This window comes from Triticum urartu, chromosome 5A (assembly GCF_056163025.1).
Source record: "Triticum urartu cultivar PI428250 chromosome 5A, HENAU_Tu73, whole genome shotgun sequence".
NCBI lineage: Eukaryota > Viridiplantae > Streptophyta > Magnoliopsida > Poales > Poaceae > Triticum > Triticum urartu.
The window spans coordinates 249,585,817-249,594,848 of record NC_141877.1 but is presented as its reverse complement, the minus strand read 5'-3'; the positions used below and the strand labels follow the sequence as shown (position 1 = coordinate 249,594,848).

The 9,032-nt window shown below is 47.5% G+C and overlaps 2 pseudogenes; both read left to right on the top strand.

The window, feature by feature from the left end:
* The first annotated feature begins 2,659 nt into the window (after positions 1-2,659).
* On the top strand, positions 2,660-3,646 carry LOC147970945 (uncharacterized; annotated as a pseudogene).
* A 3,398-nt stretch (positions 3,647-7,044) lies between these two features.
* Positions 7,045-8,422, top strand: LOC147970944 (uncharacterized; annotated as a pseudogene).
* The last annotated feature ends 610 nt before the right edge of the window (positions 8,423-9,032 follow it).

Below are 9,032 nucleotides of genomic sequence, written 5' to 3'. Positions count from 1 at the left end.
GTAGAGCCACTCAATTCATCAAGCATATCATCTAGCCTAGGAATAGGATGACGATAACTAATAGTAATATTATTAATGCCTCTACAATCAACACATACGTGACGTACCATCCTTTTTCGGCACTAAAATGATAGGAACAACACAAGGACTAAGGGATTCACAAGGACTAAGAGATTCGCGTATGTAACTTTTGTCGAGCAGCTCCTATACTTGACACATAATCTCCTTCGTCTCTGCTGGATTGGTACGGTATGGTGCACGGTTGGGTAGCGACGCACCGGGAATTAAGTCAATTTGATGCTCAATCCCTCAAATAGGTGGTAATCCCGGTGGCACGTCTTGTGGGAAGATGTCAGCGAACTCCTGCAAAATGTTAGTGACAGCAGGGGGCAAAGAGGAAGGCACGCCCTCGAATGAAAATAATGCCTCTTTGCACACAAAAGCATAGCAAATAGATTTGCTGAAATCTAGCTCATCAATATCAAATTTTATGGCAAGTAAACATGCACTTTTCAATTTAATTTCAGAAGCAACACTAGATGGTTGATTATTAGGTTTCATTTGTTGCTCAAATTATTTGGCCACAATCTGATTTTCACTCTTATTTTTCTCCTGTTTTGCTTTATTAGCTCTATTAATATCATCTTTCAAAATGGATTCAGGAGTCATAGGAAGCAAAGTAATATGGCTATCCTTATGAACAAGAGTATACTGATTATTTCTACCATGGTGTACATAATTTTTATCAAATTGCCATGGTCTACCAAGTAATAAGGAACATGCTTGCATGGGTACCACATCACAATCAACATAATCAGCATATGTAGATATACTAAAATGCACACGATCAGTACGTGTTACCTTAACCTTGCCGCTGTTGTTTAACCATTGGATGTAGTAAGGATGTGGATGTGGTCTTGTGGTGAGAGATAGCTTCTCCACCATCTCCATGCTAGCCAAGTTGTTGCAGCTCCCTCCATCTATGATGACGCGAACAGAACGTTCCTTCACAACTCCCTTTGTATGGAACAAATTATGCCTTTGATTCTGCTCAGCTTGTGTGACCTGCACGCTCAAAACACGTTGAGTAACTAAACATTCGTACCTGTCAGCATCTTCAGGAGCCATGTATTGCGTCTCATGATCAGAATCATCTCCACCGTGTTCTTCACGTGTAATAAGAGCCAAAGTCTCTTCATCATAGTCACTAGCGGACTCATACCCACCATCCTCAGTAGCAATCATCACACGCTGAGATTTGCATTCTCTCGCAAAATGTCCTCTTCCCTTACAACGATGACAAATAATATCACTTGTGTGCCCTGTTGATGCCATGGAAGAAGAAGAGCTCTGCGCAGGCCCGACAGGTGTGCTCTTGGCAGATAGTGGTGGTTGTGCCTGCTTTCTTGAATCACGGCTGGAGGTGGCACCTGATGGAGGTGCTGGTGCAGTGGAATTAGAGGATGCACGTAGTGTCCATGACGAAGGTCGGCCTGCAGAAAAATTAGTTCATGCCAATGCCCGTCGATCCCGCACTTCACGTTCAGCTTTACAAGTAAGATGGAATAAACGAGTGATATTAGTATACTCCTTATACTCTAGAATGGTCCGAATCTCTCTATTTAATCCACCCATAAAACGTGCAAGCATAGCTTCATTCTCCTCAACAATACCACATCTAATCATGCCAGTTTGTAATTCATGATAATATTCTTCTACAGAATTTTTTCCTTGTCTTAAACGCTATAATTTTTGAAGTAATTCACGTTGATAATATGGTGGAACCCAACGAGTACTCATAGCAGTTTTCAAAGCAGCCCAAGTAGTTGGAATAGGATATAATCTACAATGTTCAGACCACCAAACACATGCAAAACTAGTGAAAGCACAAACAGCAGCAGGAACACGTCTCTCCTGAGGATATTGTAAACATGTAAAACCTTGTTCCATTTCTAACTCCCAAGCAAGATATATATCAGGAACATATCTACCTTGTCGTCGTCGTCATTGTCGTCGTCGTCATTGAGGTGCGTTAGGTGCAGCCGGTGGTGGTGGTGGAAGACGTGCGAGCAATTCATTAAACTTGTTATCGAGCTTTGTTTCGAACGTCTTCTCCATGCCATCTATCTTCTCCATGGCCTCTTCAAATCTGTTTAGCACATCTTGCACCTGTCCACTCATCATTTGCTGAAATTTATCATGCAACTCCTTATCCGTCATGTTCTCCCAGTCAGTCTCGTCAGCTTGTGATCCTGCCATGGTTAGCAGCAATAGAAACACACAAGAATATGATCCTACAGACTACTAACAAGAGGTGGTGGTGGGTGTCACAAATCCGTCAAGCAAATCTCAAATTCTTACCAGTTCTTACCCAGCAGCAGGCGGTGATCGGCAACCATCATAGTCAAAACTCTCAAAACTTGGATAGAGCGATTACCAGGGAGAGTCAAACGCACGACGTAGATGTCTATGGATCTAGGAAGGCTTATAATATGGTAGCAAAAAGGGTCAGCAATAATCAATTCAGAGATGCAAAGGTGAATAAATGCTCAACGACGGTACTGTGCTGGTCCTAGGCTAGACAGTGCTAGAGACGCGAGCCTAGAACACTAACAAAATCACGAGAGCTGAGGCAACACATTAATATTACGCCGTCAAAATGACAAGACCCCTAGAGCCGGCCCCGCCCATGCGGTGGTCGGCAACATTCTCGTCCGCTCCTCTCGACGGCAGGACGGACTGGCGTCCCGGATCCCTCTTCCTCGACCGACCGCATAACTTCTTCTTCCTACGGGATGATAGCAGCAAGATCGTTGAGGGAAGGCTGCTGCGGGAGAAAGAATGGATCTCGCCTGGATCAGAGATGGTGCTGTTGGATTGCCTCATCTGAGTTGGCCATCGGGTATTCCCAGCACGGCGCAGACTAACCTTAGCGTCGGGGGACATTGATACTGCTTCTGGTTCGCCGGCGAGGTCGCCGGCAGCGGGATCGTGGTTCGAGCTCCCAGCCATCGATGAGGGCGATGATTATCCCGATGCAGAGGGGGTGGCGGTCCAGGCGGCTAATATGGTTCTTTCCCAAGCAGATCATGACGTCGAGGGTGGCGCTTGGTCTTTAGTGTCTCGCTGGAAAAAATCGAAGGAGGAGCTAGTGCAGGAATTTTGGAATGACATCGGTTTTGCAACGCCGGCCTCATGAGTTTGGGAATGCCGAGGTTCCACGTCTCCCTCATCATCGGCCGGTCAGTCCCCCGTGCAGCTGCCTGGTGGTTCGGAAGCTTCCTCGAGCATGTCGCGGCCACTGGCGCCCGCGAGGCCACGCCGAGGAGACTGCATCAGACCTTGGAAGGGACCTCTCCCCCGTCCCAGGGTTACGCCGCCAGTGGTGCTCGCGGCGTTCCTGCCAAACTCCCAGGCGGGCACGTCTTCGTCCAATGTCCCGAGTCAGCCGGAGGAAACGGCAGCACAGTCTTCGGCCACCGATGATCCCGATGCGATTAAAAAATCCCTGACTCCGGATTCCGACCTGCAAGCTCGTGGGCCTGACGTGTGCGTCACCAATCGGGCCTTGCGTCTGGGCCAAACGCTGCGGAGGGCCGACATGTTCCAATACAGGTCATCGAGATGCCCTAGGGCTGCCTTCTGAAGGAAATATGCCCTAGAGGCAATAATAAAGTTATTATTTATTTCCTTATATCATGATAAATGTTTATTATTCCTGCTAGAATTGTATTAACCGGAAACATAATACATGTGTGAATACATAGACAAACAGAGTGTCACTAGTATGCCTCTACTTGACTAGCTCATTGATCAAAGATGGTTATGTTTCCTAACCATAGACATGAGTTGTCATTTGATTAACAAGATCACATCATTAGGAGAATGATGTGATTGACTTGACCCATTCCGTTAGCATAGCACTTGATCGTTTAGTTTGTTGCTATTGCTTTCTTCATGACTTATACATGTTCCTATGACTATGAGATTATGCAACTCCCGTTTACCGGAGGAACACTTTGTGTGCCACCAAACGTCACAACGTAACTGGGTGATTATAAAGGTGCTCTACAGGTGTCTCTGAAGGTACTTGTTGGGTTGGCGTATTTCGAGATTAGGATTTGTCACTCCGATTGTCGGAGAGGTATCTCTGGGCCCACTCGGTAATGCACATCACTATAAGCCTTGCAAACATTGCAACTAATGAGTTAGTTGCGGGATGATGTGTTACGGAACGAGTAAAGAGACTTTCCGGTAACGAGATTGAACTAGGTATTGAGATACCGACGATCGAATCTCGGGCAAGTAACATACCAATGACAAAGTGAACAACGTATGTTGTTATGCGGTTTGACCGATAAAGATCTTCGTAGAATATGTAGGAGCCAATATGAGCATCCAGGTTCCGCTATTGGTTATTGACCGGAGACGTGTCTCGGTCATGTCTACATAGTTCTCGAACCCGTAGGGTCCGCACGCTTAAAGTTCGATGACGATTATATTATGAGTTTATGTGTTTTGATGTACCGAAGGAGTTCGGAGTCTCGGATGAGATCGCGGACATGATGAGGAGTCTCGAAATGGTCGAGACGTAAAGATCGATATATTGGACAACTATATTCGGACATCGGAAAGGTTCCGAGTGATTTGGGTATTTTCGGGAGTACCAGGGAGTTACGGGAATTCGTATTGGGCCTTAATGGGCCATACGGGAAAGGAGAGAAAGGCCTCAAAGGGTGGCCGCCCCCCTCCCCATGGGCTGGTCCGAATTGGACTAGGGAGGGGGGCGCCCCCTACCTTCCTTCTCCTTTTCCCTTCCCTTTCCTTCCCTCCTACTCCTACTCCTACTAGGAAAAGGGGAATCCTACTCCCGGTGGGAGTAGGACTCCCCTAGGGCGCGCCATAGAGAGGGCCGGCCCTCCCCCTCCCCCACTCCTTTATATACGGGGGCAGGGGGCACCCCAAACACACAACAATTGATCTCTTGATCTCTTAGCCGTGTGCGGTGCCCCCCCCCTCCACCATAATCCACCTCGATCATATCGTAGCGGTGCTTAGGCGAAGCCTTGCGTCGGTAGGACATCATCATCGTCACCACGCCGTCGTGCTGACGGAACTCTCCCTCAACACTTGGCTGGATCGGAGTTCGAGGGATGTCATCGAGTTGAAGATGTGCAGAACTCGGAGGTGCCGTGCGTTCGGTACTTGATCGGTCGGATCGTGAAGACGTATGACTACATCAACCGCGTTGTGCTAACGCTTCCGCTTTCAGTCTACGAGGGTACGTGGACAACACTCTCCCCTCTCGTTTCTATGCATCACCATGATCTTGCGTGTGCGTAGGAAATTTTTGAAATTACTTCGTTCCCCAACAGTGGTATTAGAGCCAGGTTTTATGCGTAGATGTCATATGCACGAATAGAACACAAGTGAGTTGTGGGCGATATAAGTCATACTGCTTACCAGCATGTCACACTTTGGTTCGGCGGTATTGTTGGATGAAGCGGCCCGGACCGACATTACGCGTACGCTTACGCGAGACTGGTTTTACCGCCGTGCTATGCACACAGGTGACTAGCGGGTGTCAGTTTCTCCAACTTTAGTTGAACCGCGTGTGGCTACACCCGGTCCTTGCGAAGGTTAAAACAACACCAACTTGACAAACTATCGTTGTGGTTTTGATGCGTAGGTAAGAACGGTTCTTGCTAAAGCCCGTAGCAGCCACGTAAAACTTGCAACAACAAAGTAGAGGACGTCTAACTTGTTTTTGCAGGGCATGTTGTGATGTGATATGGTCAAGACATGATGAGATATAAGTTGTTGTATAAGATGATCATGTTTTGTTGAAGTTATCGGCAACTGGCAGAAGCCTTATGGTTGTCTGTTTATTGCATAAGATGCAAGCGTCAAATAATTGCTTTACTTTATCGCTATGTGATAGCAATAGTTGCAAGAGCAATAGTTGGCGAGACGACCATGTGACAACACATTGATATAGATCAAGATGATGGAGATCATGGTGTCATGCCGTTGACGATGGAAATCATGACGATGCTTTGGAGATGGAGATCAAAGGCACAAGATGATGATGGCCATATCATGTCACACATTTTGATTGCATGTGATGTTTATCTTTTATGCATCTTATCTTGCTTTGATTGATAGTAGCATTATAAGATGATCTCTCACTAAATTTCAAGATAAAAAGTGTTCTCCCTGAGTATGCACCGTTGCCAAAGTTCGTCGTGCCCAGACACCACGTGATGATCGAGTGTGATAAGCTCTACGTCCATCTACAACGGGTGCAAGCCAGTTTTGCACACGCGGAATACTCAGGTTAAACTTGACGAGCCTAGCATATGCAGATATGTCCTCGAAAAACTGAGACCGAAAGGTCGAGCGTGAATCATATAGTAGATATGATCAACATAGTGATGTTCACCATTGAAAACTACTCCATTTCACGTGATGATCGGTTATGGTTTAGTTGATTTGGATCACGTGATCACTTAGAAGATTAGAGGGATGTCTTTCTAAGTGGGAGTTCTTAAGTAATATGATTAATTGAGCTTAAATTTATCATGAACTTAGTCCTGGTAGTATTAGCATATCTACGTTGTAGATCAATAGCTCGCATTTAGCTCCCCTGTTTTATTTTTGATATGTTCCTAGAGAAAACTAGGTTGAAAGATGTTAGTAGCAATGATGCGGATTGGATCCGTGATCTGAGGTTTATCCTCATTGCTGCATAGAAGAATTATGTGCTTGATGCACCGCTAGGTGACAAACCTATTGCAGGAGCAGATGCAGATGTTATGAACGTTTGGCTAGCTCAATATGATGACTACTTGATAGTTTAGTGCACCATGCTTAAACGGCTTAGAATCGGGACTTCAAAGACGTTTTGAATGTCATGGACCATATGAAATGTTCCAGGAGTTGAAGTTAATATTTCAAGCAAATACGCGAGTTGAAGTTAATATTTCAAGCAGGCCCCGGCTCCGGCACCTGTCAGTTTTGGTCCTAATAGCCAGCAAGCGACCGATGCACCAGCTGCTCGCCGTCAGAAGAAAAAGCGCAAGGGAGGGCGTCGAGATACCACTCCTGCCGGTGGCATTACCCCGGCTGCACGCTCTTCAGTAGCGTTTCCGCCTGCACCAGTGATAGCAGCTCCTGTCCAGTTACAAGCTTCCCAAGATGTTCATGCAAAGACTGCAGTCCCTATTGACACTCTTGCATAGCCTCCTAAAGGAAAAACGACAAGACTATGGTGTTTCAAATGTAGGTCAAATGAGCACCTCTCCAAGAACTGTACGGTAGTTCATTACTGTCACATTTGCGACAATGACAAGCACCCTCTGCACAGCTGTACCGTTCTCAAGCAACCAAGGCCGAGTGCCATGCTCAGTGGATGCTGTTTAGTGAATGCAATGTTCGTGCAACTACCGGACTCTCTTTTCAAGGAGCATCTTGCACCCTCTACTCTGCCAACAGCATTGGTTATGATCTCAGGGGGCACATTGTCTGCTTCAGTGGTGGAGGTCGAGGTCACCAAGATAGCCTCGATACAGACCTCATGGAAGTGGGAAGCGGTGCCGCATGAGGACAATACTTTCTTGGTTCCTTTTCCGTCAGTGGACATTTTGCGGCGTGTGGCAGCTTTTGAGTACAATGTTAAATCGCATGATGTGAATATGGCTTTTACTGAGTGGAAAGTCGAGGAGGTTCCATCGCTCCTCCCTCTGCAACCTGTTTGGGTACATGTCACTGGTGTTCCACCTCCCCTCCGCCACTTCCTTGGTCTGTGGGTGGTGGGATCAGTTATCGGCGCCACTCAGGATGTTGACCTAGTATGCTTGCGATGACATGGTATTGTGAGGATCCAGGTGGCTGTTCACTCCATGGATATTTTTAAAAACATGATGATTCTGATGAAGCGTCAGTCCGCTCGGATGTTTATGTCAAGCTTAATGGATATGCATTTCGGTTTATAGTTGAGCAGAATGATTTTGTCCCTGACAATGAATTCATTCCTAAGATCTGGGAAAACCATGACAACGGGCATGATGACGATGCTAATCAGGATTCCGACGTTCCTGATAAGGATGTGAGCATGAGGATAATAAACATGCAGGGGGAATGTAAAAAAACGACGCTTGTGGCAAATACAGTGTACGCGGATCCGATGAAGACAACTCATTTTTCTGGTGTTCCTTTGCCACCTACGCATGCGGGCATGTCTGTTGTGGCCTTGCCTACAGCAGGTCGGCCAGCACTTGCTCACACGCAAGCACAGGACGAGGCATGGTCCATGGCATCCACGAATGCATGCCCCATGCAGGCAAACGCCGGGCCGGAGCGGTCCACGGCTCCTGGCCGCACTGCGCTGCCTGCTACGCGCGTGAGTATGGCTCACGAGTAGCCAACAAGTGCTGAGGCCGTGCATGCAGCCCATGCTGCTGCCCCGGCGCTGCTGCAGTCAGAAATGGGTCCGGACGCGCCGCCAGCCACCCATACTGCTGCTCCGGTTTCGGTTCATGCGCCAGCTTCTTCAACGACGCCACCACCGAAGTCTCCGGTTCACGCGGTAGTCGCCGTGGTTCCTCTGGGCCCAGCGGCGGAACGTGCGAGTGGATTAGCCCCAACACCTGCAGCGGTCGTTCCGGTGGGACCCGGGGTGCGTCCCTGTTCACCGACCTCTACGACAATCCGGACTTCGCCAACAACTCCACTATCGACGCCGATGCGTACTATGTCTGGCGGGCAGGCTACGCCCGTTCGACTTAGTAACCATCACGCTCTCTCTATTGATGGTTCTTCCCCGACCGATGAGCATTCTCTGGCAAAGGCGATGCGCCGCTGGGCTTCAAGGAACTTGGACCCGACGACAGGTACCTCATCCGCTCAATCTTTTCTTTCCTTTTCAGAAACTCGCATTTCTTCTACCTTAAAGAATGTTGGTGTATCTATGGGAAAGAATGAAAATGAAATTAATCTGTCGGTTGGGGTACTTAAACATATGGAGATCGACC